Source organism: Nicotiana tabacum, chromosome 1 (genome assembly GCF_000715075.1).
Source record: "Nicotiana tabacum cultivar K326 chromosome 1, ASM71507v2, whole genome shotgun sequence".
Lineage (NCBI taxonomy): Eukaryota > Viridiplantae > Streptophyta > Magnoliopsida > Solanales > Solanaceae > Nicotiana > Nicotiana tabacum.
In genome coordinates, this window is record NC_134080.1 from 116,700,292 (window position 1) to 116,721,252 (window position 20,961).

Genomic DNA, 20,961 nt, shown 5'->3' on the forward strand with positions numbered 1-20,961 from the left:
AAGTATCCATTTGTCACCGTCAGAAAAAGAAGAATACACCCATTTCCTGAAGGAGTATGAGGACATTTTCGTATGGTCTTATGATTATATAACTGGTTTGAGCACATCTATAGTGTCTCATAAACTACCTACCGATCCGATGTGTCCGCCTGTAAAATAGAAACTCAGAAAGTTCAAACCTGATATGAGCCTAAAAATCAAAGAAGAAGTCACCAAGCAAATCAAAGCCAAAGTTCTCAGAGTGGCCGAATATCCTACTTGGTTGGCCAACATCGTGCTAGTTCCAAAGAAGGATGGGAAGGTCAGAGTATATGTCGACTATCGAGATTTAAACAAAGCAAGTCCTAAAGATGATTTCTCGTTGCCCAATATACACATACTGATTACCAACCGTGCCAAGCATGAACTCCAATCCTTTGTGGATTGCTTCACGGGATACCATCAGATCTGGATGGATGGGGAAGATGCCAAGAAAATAGCCTTTATCACCCCGTGGGGAATGTATTGTTACAAAATGATGCCGTTTGGCTTGAAGAATGATGGGGCCACTTACATGAGAGCCATGACGACCATTTTTCATGACATGATTCACAAAGAAATAGAGGTATACGTGGATGATGTCATCATCCAATCCAGAAGAAGCGCTGATCATATAGCAGATTTAAGGAAATTCTTTAATCAGCTTTGAAGGTACAATCTAAAACCTAAAAAGTGTGCTTTTGGAGTCCCTATTGAAAATTGCTAGGTTTCATTGTCAGTCGCCGGGGGATTGAATTGGAACCCTCAAAAATGAAAGCCATACAAGATTTGTCCCCCCCGAAGAGCAAGAAAGATGTGATGAGTTTCTTGGGGCGTCTCAATTATATTGGTCAATTCATAGCACAGTCGACCGTGATCTGTGAGCCAATTTTCAAAATGTTGAAGAAAGATGCTACAACAAAATGGACTGAAGAATGTCAGAAAGCTTTTGACAGAATCAAGGAATACATATCCACGCCACCAGTCTTGGTCCCGCCGGAACCTGGTAGACCTCTACTACTCTATCTGTCCGTAGTAGATGGGGCTTTCAGTTGTATTTGTGGCAACATGACGAGATGGGAAGAAAAGAGCAGGCCATATATTACTTGAGTAAGAAGTTCACACCTTATGAAGCACGATATTCTTTGCTGGAACATACCTACTGGGCCTTGATGTGGATAGCTCAAAAATTGAGGCACTACTTCTGCGCCTACACTATATACCTCATATAAGGATGGATCTTCTGAAATATATCTTTCAGAAACCAATGCCTACAGGGAAACTAGCCAAATGGCAGATATTGTTGAGTGAGTTTGATATCATCTATGTGACTCAGAAGGTGGTCAAGGGACAGGCTTTAGCAGATCACCTCGCAGAAAATCCTGTGGGAGGGGAATATGAGCCATTGAAAATGTATTTTCCCAATGAAAAAATGTCATTTGTCGGAGAAGATATTACCGAAGCCTACGACGGTTGGAGAATATTTTTTGACGGAGATGCAAATTTCAAAGGAGTGGGTATTGGAGCAGTTTTGGTGTTAGAGACAGGTCAACATTATTCGGTATCCGCAAAGTTTAGGTTTCCATGCACCAAAAATATGGTGGAATATAAGGCTTGCATCATGGGGCTCAATTTGGCCATCGACATGAATATGAAAGAGTTACTGTTAATTGGTGATTCGGATCTTCTGGTACATTAGGTTCAAGTAGAATGGGCTATAAAGAATACTAAGATACTACCATATCTATATCATGTGCAAGAATTGATGAAGAGGTTCACGAATATAGAATTCAAACATGTTCCGAGAATCCAAAAGGAGTTCGCAGACGCACTGGCTACTTTGTCTTCCATGATACAACATCCAGATAAGAATTTCATCGATCCCATCCCAATAAGGATCCATAGTCAGCCAGCTTATTGTGCTCATGTTGAAGAAGAAACAGATGAGAATCCATGGTATCACGATATCAAGGAATACTTGGCGAAAGAAGAATACCTGGAACATGCAAATCATACTAAAAAACACACGCTCCGGAGATTGTCCAATCATTACTTCCAAAGTGGAGGAATTCTATACAGAAGGACTCCAGAGCTAGGATTATTACGGTGTGTTGACGCCAAAGAAGCTTCTAGATTGCTCGAGGAAATACACACCGGAACCTGCGGGCCGTACATGAATGATTTCGTTCTTGCCAAGAAGAAATTAAGAGCATGACACTTTTGGTTGACTATGGAAACATACTGTATCAGGTATGTTCAGAGGTGTCACCAATGTCAGGTACATGCAGATATGATACGGGTACCACTAAATGAACTCAATGCAACAAGTTCACCTTAGCCTTTCACCGCTTGGGAAATGGATGTCATCGGTCCAATGAAGCTCGCCGCTTCAAACGAGCACATGTTCATTTTAGTGGCCATAGACTACTTCACAAAATGGTTTGAGGCTACATCTTACAAAGCTATAACCAAGAAAGTCGTCACAGATTTTGTCAAGGATCGTATTGTTTGTCGTTTCAGGGTGTCAGAATCCATCAATACCGACAATGCCGCCAACCTAAATAGTGAATTAATGAAAGCTATGTGTGAAACCTTCAAGATCAAGCATAAGAATTCCCCCAGCATACAGACCTCAAATGAATGGAGCTGTGGAAGTCGCCAACAAAAACATCAAGAAAATTCTGAGGAAAATGATATACAACCACAAGCAATGGCACAAGAAATTACCATTTACCTTATTGGGGTATCGTACCACAGTTCGCACATCAACCATAGCAACTCCCTACATGCTAGTTTACGATACTGAAGATGTCATTCCCACCGAGGTCGAAATTCCTTCTTTGAGAATTATATAGGAAGCAGAACTCAGTGATGCAGAATGGATAAGGAGTTGCTATGAACAGTTGGCTCTTATCGACAGAAAAAGAATGAATGCAGTATGTCATGATCAACTTTATCAGAACAGAATGTCTAGAGCTTTCAACAAAAGGGTCAAACCTAGACAATTTGCACTGGAGCAGCTGGTGTTGATATGAATCTTCCCACATCAAGATAAAGCCAAAGGAAAGAATTTTGACCCAACTGGCAAGGGCCATTTATGGTTCACAGGGTACTAACAGGAGGAGCACTCATACTTGCAAAAATGGACGGAGAAGTTTGGCCAAAGCCTATCAATTCGAACGCAGTCAAGAGATACTATATTTAAATTATTTACATTTCTTCATCTAATGTAACTGAACTATACTTGACCTGATTTCCATTTAAGAGGGCATACGTAGGCAGCCCTGTGGGTTCGATCATATCTCAATAAAATTTTTATTTTCCCCACAACCAGAAAACTGAGGCAGAATTTTGAGGAGGACCCTCAAAATTCCAGGCCAAGTCCAGCCAACATCATCATATCCAAAACAATCAGAAAATTGGTTAAGTAACTGGTGCAGAATTTTGAGAAGGATTCTCAAAATTCCGGAGCAAGTCCAACAAACTTCGTCACATGCAGAATGGCCACTGAATCACTTACTAAACTGGGGCAGAATTTTGAGGAGGACCCTCAAAATTCTAATGCAAAGAGGCCGCAATGTCTCTAAAAGTGTCGCAGTCATTAGTTCATATTACATACCCCTATGTTTTCTAAATAACTCTATTTCATCAAATACACGTATATTTTTTCAAAAGCTTTATTTCTATGGCATCCAGGCATTACCCAAGGTAACTCAAACAGGATCCCAAGAGCCAAGCAAAGCAAAATAAGTAGGTGAAGACACGAACCAACCTCCTCCACAAAACTCACGATTTTTCTTTAGATGCAGGCACAATGAACATGAAGGAGCATTCGCATACCAAAATCACTATCTTCATAATGGCAGGGCCACCAAACACAAATATATCTCCAGCTAAGAAATATTCTGCTCCTACTCGCTATTTGTCCATTGCATGAGACTAAGCACTGTCTCAAACCTTGCATGAGGCTAAGCCCTGCCTCCTCATTTGCATTGCCTTCCTTGCATGAGACTAAGCACTGTCTCAAATATTGCATAAGGCTAAACCCTGCCTCCCCATTTGCATAAGGCTAAGCACTGCCTTTCCTTGCATGAGACTGAGCACTATCTCGAATCTTGCATGAGGCTAAGCCCCGCCTCCCATTTGCATAAGGCTAAGCACTGCCTTTCCTTGCATGATTCTAAGCATTGTCTCCTCTCCTTGCATTAGGCTAAGCCCTGCCTCCCCAACTATATAAGGCTAAGCACTGCCTTTCCTTGCATGAGACTTATCATTGTATCGAATCTTACATGAGGCTAAGCCCTGCCTCCTCGTTTGCATAAGGCTAAACACTGTCTTTCCTTGCTTAAAACTAAGCACTGTCTCGAATCTTGCATGAGGATAAGTCTTGGCTCTCCATTTGCATAAGGCAAAGCACTGCCTTTTCTTGCATGAGACTAAGCACTGTCTCAAATCTTGCATGAGGCTAAACATCGCCTCCCTATTTGGATAAGGCTAAGCACTGCCTTTTCTTGCATGAGACTAAGCATTGTCTCCCTTTCTTGCATGAGACTAAGCATTGTCTCCCTTTCCTTACATGAGACTAAGTATTATCTCCTCTCCTTGCATGAGGCTAAGCCCTGCCTCCACAACTATATAAGGCTAAGCTATGCCTTTCCTTTGCTGAATGTTACATTATCTGAAACCTAGCACTATTTTGCCTTTTCCGGGGCTAAGCTTTGTTCCGATCCTATGCAAGACTAAGTTTTGTCTTGTTTTGTTCATATGATCCATCATCATGTCTCTATCCAAATGTGTCATAGTCCGAAGGCATCATCCTCATAGCCTGAAGACACCATGTCATGGCCTAAGTATCTCTCAACACTGCATATCATTATTCAAAGGCGTCATGCTTTAGAGGCACCATTCTCATGCCCGAGAACATCATTTCATGGCCTTCGAATCCCTTGCCTCACGATTCATGGCCTAGGACGTCATGGTCTAAGGACACCATCCTCACCATCTGAAGACAATCTTCATGGACCAAAGGGAATTTGCATCATGTTTATATTGTCGCAATAACCTATATATATTTGCGTGCATCGTGTTTTAAGTTTTTGCAGGTAATTCAAGAGGTAACCATTCTTCAAACAGGAGCAACCTTCCCTCCGGTTTCCGCTCATACCATTCACACCCTGCCATTATTTCAAACATAACCGACTCCCATCAATTACTCGCTTTACCCTATGACCATTCAGATATCTACCCTGTGATACATCCAAGACATCTCAAATCACATTCGTAACTTCGCATATATTCATCCGATATTATCCTACTCAAAAGAACCTTGCCGAAACACACGATCGTTCCTATAACAATTCCATCGGTTTCGTTAACCGTTGGATCCAAAACTACACATGGCCTGATTCCTATAGAATCAGGAATATGTAGGCACCTCAGAGACCAGGGTTTGGCCTATATTTTTCCAAAAATACCCCATTCGGTCAAAATCAATCATCATTTCTTTACCCGACAACTCTTTCATCCTTTCTGGGTAAAGAGGAGTAGCTGTTGATACCCAATTTTTCCCTCATATATTTTAAATATACATATATATTTTCAAATAGTGCACATGCATTATCATTGGATTACAAGCATGCACAAGTATTTTTCATAATATTTCTATAATTTTAAGGGCATTAAATCAACTTATTTTTTGCATTTTATTGTATAAATATTTAATAATTATCTTTCATATTATTTTTATGATGATTTAATCATCTAAATTCACCATTTATGCCAACATAGTGTTTAAATATTTTATTGCATTTTTCATAATTACATTTGTATTTTCTAGCTAAATTGCACATCTTTGCAATAATAGCCTATATTAGTGTATAACTATATTACTTATGCAGAAAATGATCTTTTATATTTTTAAAATATTAAATAATATTTTAAATCATTTTAGTGTACAAAATATATTTTTGATATTCATTTATTAGTTTTATAAATTATTTGTTTGTTAAAATTGGATATTTAAAATCTGGCCCATTTTTTTATTTAAATTCGGACCTACCCCTAGCCCAATTACTTGAAATACACCAGCCCAACATCCCAGCCTAAACCAAATGACCCCTAACCCAATAACCAACTGGTACCTGTTTCTATGCCCGACCCAAATACCTATCCTAAACCTAACCCCTCATTCTTCTAAACCCGCCGCCTTTAAACACTCCTCTTCTCTCCTCTGAAACCCTAGCTATTTCCCACCCAAATCCCTTTTGATTCCAATCAGATATGGAATCAATTGGGGATTTTCTTACCTTATTGATCCTTTCTCTCTATTGGCTACTCGTTTATGGCATAACACAATTGCTTGCCTAACATGGGAAGCCGATTTCCCTAATTTCGGACCAAATCTGGTTTGAACCTTCACTCCTTTTTTATCTATGTTCATTCTTCGTCTCGTTATGGTATGAATCTCTGAGATTTGGTTCAATTCTTTTCAAGAGCTATTGTAGTTTTTCTATTTTTTTTATATTCCCGTATATCTATCTATGTGCATTTTATAGTGATTTTCGTTGATATTTATAACTAGTTTATTTGCCCTAAAATTAGGGCTCAAATCTGTTATGGTTCTTATTTCTGTTAAACTTTTTTTCTTTAATATTTCGTATATCTGTCTATGCGCATTTTATTTTGATTTTCCTTTGATTATTTCTGACTAATTTTACTTACCCTAAAAAGTTAGGGCTTCCGGTTCTTTGTTTCATTTTTCTTCATTGATTCTGTTTATCTGTTTGTGACTCTTGTCATTAATTGTTTCACTTACCCTAAACCTAAGAGTCCTTGATTCCCTAAAGCTATTTGATTTCCTAAATTACTGTGTTAAAATTCCTGTGTTTTATGCGTGCACGTACTTTTACTTCTGGCTTACTTTAAATAATGTTCTGAGTTTTCTTTCCTTAATTAGTTGATTGATTACTTCCATATTTATGTGCTCTAGTCTAATGCTATTTAAACCCCTCCCTTTTTCCCTTTGGAAGACTGAGAACTCGAGTATTTCCCACTACTAAAACTATATACTATACTGTTATTCTATTCTACTTTATTCCTGGCATGCTGGAAGCCAAGACCAGAATCTTCCATTATTTGCTGTTGTTGATGATCATTGCTGCATCATTAAACTTCTTTCTATTTCATCTGAACTAGTAAGTTATTGAAACTTCCCTACTATGTCACTTATTCAATATGTTGCTGTATTAGACTCATTTCTCTATGTGTTTTAGACCTGTTTAAACTCAGTGAATCAATTGATAAAACCGTGTTAATTGTGTGTAACTTAAGACTGCTATTTAGTATTAATTTTTTTTTGACACTGATTCACCATGTAGACTTTTTTTTTGGCATTCCGCTAGGCAAGAGCCTAGGGCTAGTTTTTTATTAACAAGAGAAAAGAAAAATACAACAATTAGGAAGAGTACAAATAAGGGGGACAATAGCACCGGTATTGTTACCTATATGCCTTGGCTATATAATCACTCCTCTTGCGCCTCACATTGCCTTATGATGGCAGCCTCATGTAGAGGATTCATGGGGTAGCTGCCGGCAAAGTCTCACGAGGGCATATAATCTCATAGCCTTGAGGATATTTTCCAAAGGCATAGGACCAAGGCAACACTAACCGGGCTAAACCTTACCTTACTATTCCTATTGAGGCTTTAAGTAGCCTCACCTACTAGCATGCATGTAAAAAATAAGAGCTGGAAATTACCAAATATTCAATGATCATCACAGAGTTTATAACATACTCTGTGATGATATTACAAATGAGAATACTAATATAATGGTAGAATAAAATGATGAAGGAATTAAAATGTTGTCCCTTCTTGTCCGAACTTGTAATTTCTTCAATTTGTAACTCTTTTTCATCACAATCCCAATTCTTCAAGATGTATTCATAATTCATGATTTCTTTTTTGGACGATTGGACTTTGTAGATATAGTTGGGGCGGCCTTCTTTTGTTTGGCAACTCTCATTGGGAGTCGCCTAACATTTAAAAAATCACTAACCTTGTCGTCCCAACTATTTTTCCTTGTATGAGATTTCCTATTTTTTCCGCTATGCATAGGTGACAAATCACCTTTTCTTGCTGCCTCTGCCCTGCATTGATTTAGAATATCATCTTCTTCACCTTCTTCATATGTATCTCTGCCCACAAGCACCTGATTTTGCAAGTCTTGAACATGTTCTTGAATTACCACACTGTTTCCATCCTGTTTATTAACCAACGTTGCCTTGCTTTTGTGTTGTAATATGCTTTGTGTTTTGTTCCTGCTATTATTCACTCGACCAGTGCTTAAAGTAGTAAGATTTAATGAGCTAGAAGGCTTTGAGCTTACCATTGCATCCAATAGCTTTCTTTCCGCTGGTGTAATAGTAGGAGTGGTTGTCACAATTTGTTGTTGCCCAGAAATTGCTGTTACTGTTGATGTGCGATCAGCAGTAGGTTTAATAACTGGATCATTTTGATTAAGCTGCTGCTCCATTGCATCGAAGATTGGATTATTTGTTACAATATGCTGCTGCCCAGATTTTATTGTAGCAGCTATTTGATCAGTTTCAGCTGGGACTAACTGCTAAAAAATTGGAGCGTTGATGTTCAATTTGCTCCTATGACTTGCTGCTAGTCCCTCATCATATTTTGCCCTTGCTGGACAGTCAAGATCTTCACCTGCACTCTCTTGATCGACCTCCTGATCAGCTTCTTTAGATGAAAACCCTGCATGACCATCACCCTAATCCTCGTATTCATCATCCTCTTCACGTTGTTGTAACCAAAGTTTAGATTTGATCACTTTTGCTTGGATAAATTCATCATTGTTTCTAGTTGACAGAAAAAGTTTCCCAGCTTCACCTTCAAAGTCGCCGTAGGTTTCAACTGATTGTGATGGAACATCAAATACAGAGGTATTTAATGTGACCAAAGGCTGTTTAACCATTGTGGAGTTTTTCATCATTTCATTCTGAGCATTCTTGATGATTTGTTCTACCTGAGGATTGGAAAAATGCAATGTAGGTGCATTTGAACTGTGAGCTTGGATGTCCATAATTTCATTCCTCAAGTTGTTGTTGGAGTAATTTCGTCGAAAGCCCAAATTTTCAACTAAATCGTGACTGCCTTGGCCTCCTCGTTCATTACTGGGCGTTGGAACTAAATGTTTGGACATTCCACTATCAAGTAAGCCTTTTTCATCTACTTCAGGGTCCCCAGCAGCAGCAAGAACCTTGAAATTATTTGAGCTGGAACCAACAGTGAAATCATTTTGACGAACAGTGCTATTATGTTGCGTTGGTGAGACCTGCTTCTTTGTGGGTGATTTTTTATGTGTTACCAAGCTCCAATCCCCTTCCTTTTTGTTTATGTCATCTTCCTTATCAACCCCTATCAACTTCCCATATTTTTTTCCCATCATTAAACTCTTAATCCCAACGTTTTCATTCCCAGAAATCAGGGCAGAAACTGTTTTGTCAGCGATTTGTTCTGCAATTTTCTGCTGCTCAGTTGCAAGTGTATGTGCAACAGCTTGTTGCCCATTCCTTTGACCTTTTTGATGCACCTCACCTGTTGGTTTTTCAATTAAATCATCAACTGCAACACCAGATTTTGGATCCCCAGCAGTAAGTCGATCAACAGTTGCAGTCAATGTAACAGTAGCATCCAAAGCTGAAAATACAGTATCTGATTCCATTCCAGATTTTTCATGTCCTACTATCACATTAGTTGCATGGTTCTTGGCATTGGTTGCTCGAGCACCAGGACGTTTAGCATTAGCTGTAGCTTGCAAAGCACCAGTACCAACCTTGTCCTTGCCAAATTGTGCAGATACCTCACCTCGATCAACCGCATCATTTGGGCCTGATACTTGCAGAACATTAGACTGTTTCTGTTGTGTATTAGCTTGTCCAGTAATTGAAGGGGACTTAGAAGCAGTCCTGAATTGACCAACACCTTCAGCACATTCTACTGCTGCTTTGTCCACTGGTTTAAAAGGTGCAACAACATTTCCCTGAGCCAGAGTCCCCTGCTCAAATCCCTGCTCCCTTTCAGCTTTAGCATTTGGAAATTTAGCCTCTACATTGACAGTCTGCTTTTCATGATCAGTAGCATCTTGCAATGCCGCTGTTACAGTTTCCATTACGTTAGCTTGACCATTAACAACCTTTGATCCTGTTCGATTATCATCAGAAATTCCTTCAGCAGATCTCTGTCGGCCAGCATTAGCCTTATTTAATTCTCCATTAGCTGTTTCAGTCACATTACAGTTGCCAACTTCTTTTGCAACATCGTCCACCGACTAGCCAGATCTTTTGGCATTAAGGAAGTCCCTAGCATCTCCTTTTAATGTAGACTCATTAGTTTGTTGCTAAGTTTATTGTCATGTTATTCACTTGATCCTGTGCTCACCATATTGTATCCTCTTTATTAATGTTTATTGATAACTAATGTACTTACTGACTCATGATTGATCTCATATGACTTAGAATTCTCATATAACTAATGTACTTACTGAAGCATGTTTAGAAATTGGTCTTTATCAACTTGTTTCAAACTTGTTAGTTTCAAGTCTGTTTAGTTTCAAAGTGTTTGTTTCTATTTCTGTGTGTGATTCTATCCCTAAGTGTACTTCCAAATCATGTTCTGCACTATTCTGATTCCTAATTCTTTGCTGGCTGAAAGCCAAAGTAATCTAAGTACAATTCCTTGTCCTTCCTGGTGTGAGCACTGCTCAGGGTCCTTATGAGACCCTCGTGAAATCTGACACACTAGGATTTGGTCCATAGTTTTCCTTGAATTGGTTATAATCTTTCTACTCTAGTGTGAGCACTTCCTAGGGTTCGTGAAGCCCTTGAGAACTCTGACATACTAGAAAATTGTGCTTGGTATGCTTATCCTTGAAATAAAGGTGAATCAAGTACTGGGGTCATTATGAACACTAGCTTTTTGGAGTTATCGTAGATTGAAGGGCCTGGCCTATCCAGATATTTTTGGGCCTGCTGCGGGCTTCCTACAGTCTATATAATTTATAATTTATTCATTTGATTCTGATTTTTAATAATTATTTGTAATGATATTTTAGGGTTATAATAAAATTGGGAAATGGGCTTATATGATATTCTGTACAAAATGGGTAGATAATATGCCTATAGATTTTTCTACTATTATATGTTAGATAACATGCCCATAGGTTTTACTTTACGCCCAGAAATTATATGCTGAAAACTTGTCTAAATATTTATGTCTGCCATCGCATGTTAGATAACCTGCCTATAAGGATTTCATTCTAGCTCAAATAAGTTATGTGGGTATACTGTCTATTCTGTTTCGCATGATTAGATACCATGCCTATAGGAAGTACAATAATCAAGTTCAACTTGCAACATATTTAAATCTGCTTCTGTAGAGATCATGGCTATAGGTTTTAATTAGTTGTCACACTCGCATGGCTAACATGCATGTCTATAATGGCAGTTTCAAAAGTAGAATACATGCCTATAGGGATAACTATCACTTGTGCCAAATATTAAAACTGGATTCAACATGGTGTCTTGCTAAGTACCACTAGAAAGCATGCTTATAGGAGTAACTAAATCTAAGCATTTCTGTTATCAACTGTCGAGAAAATAACATGGATAACCTGCCTATAGGTTTAAACGCTTATAATTGAAATCAATAGGCAATTACAGAATCATCTAGAAATTACTTTCATAAATTATCAGCATGTTTAAAATCCATAATCACGTAGAATCATGTCTATAGGATCCAATAGACTTAATTGTTAAAACTGTCAAAATGCTAATCTGTTTGCGTGCATTTGTTGCTTAATATGTGGAGGCTAAAATGAGCCTTTAACTGTTCTTGTATGAAAGTCCAACTTGTTTTGTATGTAGCCTAGTTTTGCAATTTTGAGCAACCTAATTGAGTCTAGAACCAACCAAAATAGAGGTCCCAATGCCTCCAGGACCATAGGTAAGGGATCGGTAGTGCACTCATAGGATACGAGTTAGACTTGATTAGATCGCTTTAGGAAAATAACTTAAAGATAGTAATCGGGTAGTAGAAGATGATAGTTTGTGCCCGCTGAATAATATGAGTAACACACTGCTTTGTGGGAGTTACGAAGTATTATTTATGTTGCACGAGGTGATCCTTTAAGCTAAATAACTTAGGACCCCCCCATCCCTATTAAATAGTTCCCTTGCTTCTTTATTAGACTAATTCACATAATTGAGTTCGGCCGGAAACTACAGTTGTGGACCTCGAAGAGTGCCAAACACCTTCTCTTCGAGGTAATTTCGAGCCCTTACCCAATCTTTGGTGGCGCAAACTGGTTAAACAGAGTTATATACAAATAGGTACCCTAACGCACCTTAATCCGTTGGGTGGCGACTCTCTCTTTTGAAACCTTTCCTTAAAAGAGTTGTCAACGTCGAAATCGGATTTCGCGAGAAAAAGGGGTGCAATAGTATGCATCAGTCATATCCAAGACTTTGGCGAGTAGCATGAATAGTTGGGAGCAGTAGGCTTGGATGCCAAAGATGACCAATTTTACCAACTGAATACGTCCAGCATAATATAGTTTTCTTGTTGTCCATAAAAAAATTTGCTTACTCTCCTCTAAACAAGTGGCTATCATTGTATTAATGATAACTTCTTAGTGGATAAAGGAATTCAAAGATATTTGAAAGGCAGATTACCATGGGTATAACCCAGCAACTGCATCAGTTTATCTCTTTCTTCCTGCACCATTCCTCACCGTATAAAGAGCTTTTGCCTAGATTTGCTTGTAATCCAGAAGCTGAAGAAAACTGAGTAAAGCATTAACGAAGACAGTATATTGACTTCACATCTCCTCGAGCAAAGATCAAGAGGTCATCTATAAAACTCATATGTGTAATCCTCATCTTAGCACATTTGGGGTAATAATTGGAAGCATTCTCTTCTTTCAAGCTATTCAATTGCCTGCTTAAATATTACATTGCTATAGCAAAGAGTAAAGGGGGCATTGGACCCCCTTGCCTCAAGCCACTTGCAGCATCAAAGGGTTCAGCTGGTTCACCGTTGATTAATATAGAGTAGTAAACTGTTCTGAGACATTCCATTACCCAAGCTGTGAATTTCGCAGGGAAAGCCAGCTTCTCCATGACCTGTTCCAGGTAGTACCATTTGACTGAATCATATTTCTTTTATAGGTCTATCTTTATCATATATCTGGGAGACATATGTTTTCTAGTGTAGGCCTGGACTAGCTCATGAGCCAGGATGATATTATCTGAAATTTTCCTGCCTGGTATAACCATGATTGTTCTTCACAAATAATATCAGGCATCACCTTTTGTAGGATTGAAGCTAAGCTAATATTTTTGAGATTATTTTATACAAAATAGCATAACATGCAATTGGTATATATTGTCAAGCATCACGATTGCGGTTTGGACATCGTGTCCGCAAGGAAGAGATTTTGGGGCAGGGCTGGTTGGCCTTCACGATCGCAAGGCTTTTTCCGTGATCTCGAACAGGAAGGATCTGGGCAGAACATGGATTTAGTTCGGAACTTAGGTCATTTCTCTCATTTTTCACTTGGGTTGGCCGACTTTGGAAGCTTTCGGAGGGGAGATTTTCGTCATCTATTGAAAGACAAGTGATTCCCACTTATTGCGAGTTAAATATATGGATTATATGTGTATTTTAACTTGATTAAGTATCGATGTCGACCTCTCATCATTACTTCTCCGGGGTTTGGCTAGATACTTACTGGGTACGCATTGATTTATGTACTCACGCTACACTTCTACACTTATTATGCAGATATATCTCTGATGGTCATTTGGCGCAAGGGCACAACCATTAAGGGGACTTTAAGGAGAGATGCATCCCAGGATACGATCCGCAGCACACGGAGTCTCCATCATGTTCATTAATGTTATCCTATCAATTTACGTTCCAGATAGATGTTGTATTATTATTGTACTTCCTAGTAGACGCTCATGCACTTGAGACACCGAGTTTTGGGATATTCTAATAGATGTTAATGGTTTTGCATAAATATTGTCACCCTTTTATTTTATATCTTACTAATATTGTATGTATCCATAATTTTAAATGCATTAAATTATTTATTTAATAAAACTTTTGATTTTAAAAGTAATAAAATAAATAATTATTTAGATGGTTCACCGTTGGCTTGCCTAACAACAACGTTGGGAGCCATCACAACCTGTAGTAGGTTTTGAGTCGTGACACCTTCATTATGAAAGGATTTTTTGTCTTAGAGATCAATGTAAGTGATGTACAGTTGATTGCTCTATATTAGTTTCCCAGTTGTAAAGAAAGATAAAACAACTTTAGTCACCTCTTCCTTAATTATATGCCAAGTCTTTTTGAAAAAGACTGCATTGTATCCATCAACACTAGGGGCCTTGTCATCACCAATAGAGCATAGTCCTTCATAAAACTCAGTAGTAGTGACTGCCTCACACATTGCCAATTGTCGTGGGTGGTTCAACTTTGATCCTTTCCTCATTATCAATCTGTTATAGCAGGCGGGGTCTGAATTGAGGTTCCCATCAAATTTTTGTAGAATGATAACATTTCCTCCTTTATTGCCATTGTGTCAGTTAGCTTGTCTCCTAATTTACATTAAGCTTTAGTATTTGCTTCCTATGTGTTTTTTCCTTGATTATTGTTGTGAAGTACTTTGTGTTAGAGTCTCCCAATTTAATCCATCTAATTCTGGATTTCTGTCTCATCACATTTTCCTCTAGTAAAGACCATTTTTCTAGAGCCTAGATTGTCTCTTTCTCCTTTAGCGGTGGTTCATCAGTGAACTATGTAGATATTTGTTCTTGTATAAGCTTAAGTTGTTGTAGATATATGTCAATATTTTGGGACATATATCTGAATTCCTTGTTGAGATTCTTACACAATGGTTTCAAGGCCTTCAGTCTCAACCATATGTTATTCAAGGGGTTGCTATCCAACTTTTGTTGTCACACCTCTTTGACAATTGTCTCAAAGTTGCTACGTTTACTCCAGACGTTAAAAAACCTGAAAGGAGTTTTGGCCGCATTGCATGCAGGCCTCATGTTTAATAACATTGGTGAGTGATCAGAGATGAGTGGAGTATCATATTCTACTTTAATATGGCCTTATCTCATCATCCAATCACCATTGCAGAATGCTTTATCAATTCTGCTACATATTCCATCAATTCCTTATTGTTTACCCCATGCTAAGTATGCAGTAAGTCTTTGATTTCACTGGTATTTATAGGGATGCCTCATATTCTATCTATAGAATGCAAATCAACACTAAAGTCTCCACACACCAGTCAAGATAGGTTAATTGAAGAAGCCAAGTTATTCAATTCATTCCATAATAATAATCTCTTCTCCACTATATTAAAATCATAGACTATTGTCACCAACTGGTTTGTTGCATTTGCTATGTCTATGGCCAAACAGTGGACCATTTGATTTGCCTCTGCAAGTAAGTTCACATGATAATCTCTGCTCCACTGTATTAAATTCATAGACTATTGTCACCAGCTAGTTTGTTGCATTTGCTATGTCTATGTCCAAACAATGGACCATTTGATTTACCTCTGCAAGTCAGTTCACAGTATAAATGCTTCCGTACCATACCATAACCGGCTTCAACGCCTCTCTAACACCTCATACCGATGCCGAACGATCCAAAATTAATCAAACAACGCACAAACCAATCAAAATATACTTGAATAATCATAAATTAAGAATTTATAACAATTTCCAAGTCCACTCAAAAAGTAAAAAAAATAAGCCCTCAAGCCCACATGCCCGTATTTCAAAAAATTTCGAAGGTAATTACTACCCATAACACCACAAACTCAAATATATAATTTATTCTAAATTTCATGTCAAATTTCCTGCTTAAATTCCAAAAATACAAATTCAAGGTTTTCTTGCAAAATTCCACATGTTCTACAAATGGAGCTCACTCCTATGGGCGTTACTATATCATTTTTTTCTTCATTAGGGTTATAGCCTTATTGGTCAATTCCATTGATTTGGCTGTTGTAGGTCCACTTAGCTCTAATTTCTTGTAGAATCCACTTGCTTTTACCTCAATTGTGTCACTTCATGCACTTGCATGCTCAAACGGATCATCCTCCTTCATTATTGCTTTGGCTTTGGAGGTCTCAGCTTGCATCCTTGCCCCAATTGAGCTTCCAAAAGAAACAGTTGGTACTTTTTTGATCGTCCTCGTCCCATTCCTCGTCCAGGTACCATGGTATTCACAGTGGCATAGGTTAACAACCATGTGTCGGTAAAATGGCTAGAGAGAGAGTAAATGTTTCTTTTCGATTATTCTTATACACTCTATCAATAGTAGAATACTTTTTATTTGCCAAGTAACGCATACTTCCACGGTACGCTGTAACGTACAATTTTAAATAGTTACAACAATACAAACAAAATTTACAAGTTGTATATGGTAGCCCACAGTATAGCAGGAATATTGTTTCTTCAATCAGTTTGACACACTTGTCCTCTTAACAATTCTTTTTTTTCTGTTGTCTTGAACTGAGTTTGAATCGCGAGCCCTTTATTGACTTGAAATTTAAGCTACAATTAGATATTATGAGGTACCAGGACAATCACATTCTACTCTAATTTCAAATATTAGAATCACTCTGGATAGACCAAAAAAATAGAACACAATAAAATATTAATGAAACTAAAGAATTTAAACATCTCAATGTTTACCTTTAAAAACGGATAAAAATAGAATTTATATGTGATTTTAAGGATATGTGAATTAATTCAATACAAATAATTAATGGCTTTAGATTAAAAAAAATGAATGATGTAATAGATGGCCAAACCAATAATAAAGGTGATTCCGAGATCGGTTGATGGCTCGATGAGGAACCTGCCCTCGATTCTGAACTTGCACTTACGAAGAACTTAAGAACAAAAATAAGAACTTTGGACAACAAAGAGAATTAAAAAAATTGCCTTGATATGCGTGTTTCAATGTGTCCCATGAACAATAAGCTTTCTCCTTTATATAGTAGGTGAGTTTTACCCTAAGTACGATTCTAAGAAAGGTAAAAATCTTCTATTTTGCTAATCATTGATTTTCTACCGATACGGGCCAAGATTCACATAGTGATATCCGGTAAGGTATGGACATCACGACCCTTTGTTAGTCATGTGCTACTGTTTGGTAATGCTCCCCGAAGTCTTGATCCTCGAACCGAACCCTAAGGACATGGCCCTGATATCCCCGAGGGCAGGTGTTTTGCCCGAGCCCTAATACAAGGGGCTTCTCACTCTGACTTCGATTTATTACAGCCCAATTTCACCCGTATACATATAGTCCCCTCGTTTCTCAGAGAATCATCTTGCCAAAACGACGGAAAATGACAGATGACTCTGGTTCCTTCCTTCGTACGTTATAACGAGGGAGCCAAAACGTCCCATTAATCGCGTCCTTCTGACTTCAGACACATGTCGCTCACCGGCAGGTTGCCTCCGAATGCGTAGCGTCAACTGTTTCCTTATAAAAGCTTCTTCCTTTTGTCATTTTTCTACTTTTTCAATCAAACCACTACCTTCAAGCTTTCCAGCCATCATCAAACCTTTTTCAAACCTTCAAATTTTCATCCTTGTTCTTCAATTTCCATAGCAATCTCCAGATTTCTGCCTAGATTTTCTTCAAATCTTCATACTCTGTTCTTCATTTTGAAAACCCGTTTTTTCAAAACTTTGCGTTCATTCCTTAAATTTTCAAACAGTCCCTCTAGTGACACTGGCCAAAATATTGAAAACTGTTCCTCAAAAAGTTCCCACTTCATCTTCTCAACTGGCCGCTAGTACTGAAGCGGTTGCCCCTGAAGTCTTCGTCCTTGAAATGGCTTCCCCATTATAGTTTCTAACAAATTGGCCGCCAAGCCTCCCTTGAAAGCGTTCATTCCCATGGGATGCTCGATCGTCGATGACTTTAAGGTCAAGAAACCTTTGCGCAAACAGGACCAGGGCGAATGGGTCTCAAGGTACATATGTTCTGTGACTAAGGATGTTCGTCCCATAGTCCATAAAGACTGCAATTGGGAATGCGAGAACGTAGTTGTCCCCTGGACCGAGGACGCCATTACTACCCATGTGGAGGGGTACTTAAGTGTTTACACTTATCCCTTCACACCAGGTCTGGTGGACTCATTCATTCTGGAGTTCTACAAGAGGTACGAGGTATGCCTCAAACAAATTCATCCATTGTTGTGGAGGATCATGATCTTCCTCCGCTACTTCGTGAACAAACTGAATCTCGTCGGTTCACAATCGACCACCTGCTTTGATTATACAGTCCTTGGATGTTCCAAGGGGGACTGATTAAACTTACTTGCCGGGCCAGCAAGTCCCCTTTCTCCAGTATTGATGAAGATCGAGATTGGGGCTAGCAGGGACACTTTGTCTGAGTGAAGACCGGATTTGATCCCCTTGGAATACATGCCATTCGTTGAGAAGTGGAATGCGTCTCATAAGTATAATTCCCTCTTAAAACATCAAAAATTCTTCTTCTTCCATTTCTATCTTCTCATTCATGCTTGTGGCTGTGCAGCTATCGCCCGGGTTCCAAATGTGGTCCCCTAGTTAAAGGAGTGGATCGATGGCATCTGTACTTAGATGTCGTACTTTGAGGGCACATGGCGCAGACTCCTAATGGGAGGCCCGTTCCCATGGTAAGGCCTCTTTCCGAGTGGCCAACATTATGGCTTCACCTTTTATTATACTAACTCCCATTCCCTCTTTGTTAATGAAGGTTTGCCTAAGACCACTGAACTTAGGCCTTCAGAAGGGGATAAAGATATGCCCCCGTCCATTGATCCTTCCATTGTTGCCACAGAGGAAAAAAAGGAGGAAGAGGAAACCCTCGGGATCCCCGGGCTCCGAGGTGAAGAAACCAAAGAAGCGGGTGCTTCGCAAGCCTAGAGGGATTCCAGTTCTCGGATGTTAGATTCTAATAACCTTCTTCGATTTAGGGATGAGCCCGAGGAAGATGACATTTTCATTTCCCACGGGATGATGTTTTTTGTAGGGCAGGTGACAGCTGAAGGAGAGATTCGTGAAGCTGATCTCCCTCAGGCTCAGGAGGTTTATGTGGAGGCGGGTCCGAGACCCCTCATAAAGCCGGCTCTGCTCCGAAGGAAGAACATGGTGTGGTAGAAATTACGGGGACACCGACCTCCTACATTGAGTCCATGATCGAGGAGGCCCATGCTAGAAAGGAGAAGTCCAACGAAGGGGTTCATGGCATGGACGATCCCCTTCATTCCTTTTTTGACGGCGTAGACTCGTCTGTTTTGGAAGATCTCTCTGGGCTTAGCAACCTGGAGGTTTTGAAGAAGAACACATCCTTGGAAGTTAGTGAGTGAGTTCGAGCCCGAAATTAATCAATTCTCTACACCGAGTGTGGACCCCGATCGCAAGAGGTCGATAATTCTGATTGTCCCGAGGATGCCCAAGTTTTGTCTACTCCTATGGGGATATCTAGCTATCTCCGATGCCTGGTGACCGAGGAGGACCAAGCAAAGATGAATGAGGTAAACATGTCGTGCCTTTTCAATGAGGCGCAGCAGGCGCCGAATCGGGTAAGGCTTTACAATGTCCCTTTTGGCCATTGTTATGTTTTGTTTGAACTTTAACTTGGGTTTTGATATTTCTCACATCTTTTACCTTTTTGCAGGCCTCATTACTTCATCATGAGAGATTCTTGCGATACCGGGTCACGGTCAACCAGCTCGAGCTCGAGGTTAAGGGTTAGCCAAGAAGAGGGATACGTACAAGCTCCTTAGTGAGCAACAAAAGGGGTCATTAAGAACCTTCAGGCCAAGCTAAATTGGGCTCAGAGAAAGGCATCGGTATTGATGCGGGATCACGCCGACTTGATCAAAAAGGTAAATATCTTAGAAGTTAAGAATGGGGAACTAGTCTTAGTGGCTAATGACCAAACCTCACCGGTCCAGCAAAAAATTGATCTGATCGACCAGCTTCAAAAGGAGATGGACGAGATTCAAATCTTGGCCAACGGGTGGAGGAACAAGAATGGATCTACTGGCCTCAGAGAATGAAATCGCTCTCACAAAGCTTTCTTCAGTAGAAGTTCAGCTCCGGGTGGTGCAGGAGAAAGCTGATAAATGGGCTAAGATGAGTGAAGATATCCAAGTACAACTGATCTCGGTTGTCGTAGAACGGGATACCCTTGGACAAGAGCTCGAAGCAGCAAAGTCCCAACTGGAGACGAGTTCTGCTGAGGCCGAGGAGATGGTGGCCTAATACAAGGCCGATGTTGAGGCATCCAAGGCCCCCCTAAAGACCACTACTGAATACGTGAGGCGGCTGTCTCGAAGGGAGACCCTCGAAGAGATTCATGCTCGAGGCTTTGATCTGTCTACCGAGATCAAGGAGGCCAAAAAACTTGAGTTCGAGGCCAAAAGTTTAGCCAAAACCGAAGGTAAGGAGGGCTCCGAGGGTTTTGAAGACTCCGACGGCCCCGATAGTTCTGGTGATGACTTGGGCTCCAGTGAAGATGAGACGTGAATGCCTTAGGATTTTTTAGTTTTTGCGTACGTAATTTTTGTTTATTTTGAGGCCGTTTTTCTTGGGCCTATGTAAAAAAATTCCAGAGTATATAAAATTTTTCCCTTTGGCAATTTCAACTGTTTCAACATCTTCTCATAATTTTTATTTTTGCAAATATTTCTAATGCCTTAGCATAAGATCTAATATAATAACAAGTTATTTATTTTTCGAAGGTTCAAACAGAACCCTACCTTGATGAAATTATTTATCTGCTTGAGCTTTGGAAACTCGAAGTGACCGTTAGCATTAAAAAAATGCTTAAGTATTCTTAG

At 39.3% G+C, this 20,961-nt stretch overlaps 1 long non-coding RNA gene across 1 annotated transcript; it reads left to right on the top strand.

The window, feature by feature from the left end:
• Positions 1–12,597: 12,597 nt before the first annotated feature.
• LOC142180939 (uncharacterized) lies at positions 12,598–14,130 on the top strand. The gene is made up of 2 exons (XR_012709335.1): positions 12,598–13,219; positions 13,872–14,130. It is a non-coding gene; the product is annotated as an uncharacterized LOC142180939 (long non-coding RNA).
• Positions 14,131–20,961: the final 6,831 nt, after the last annotated feature.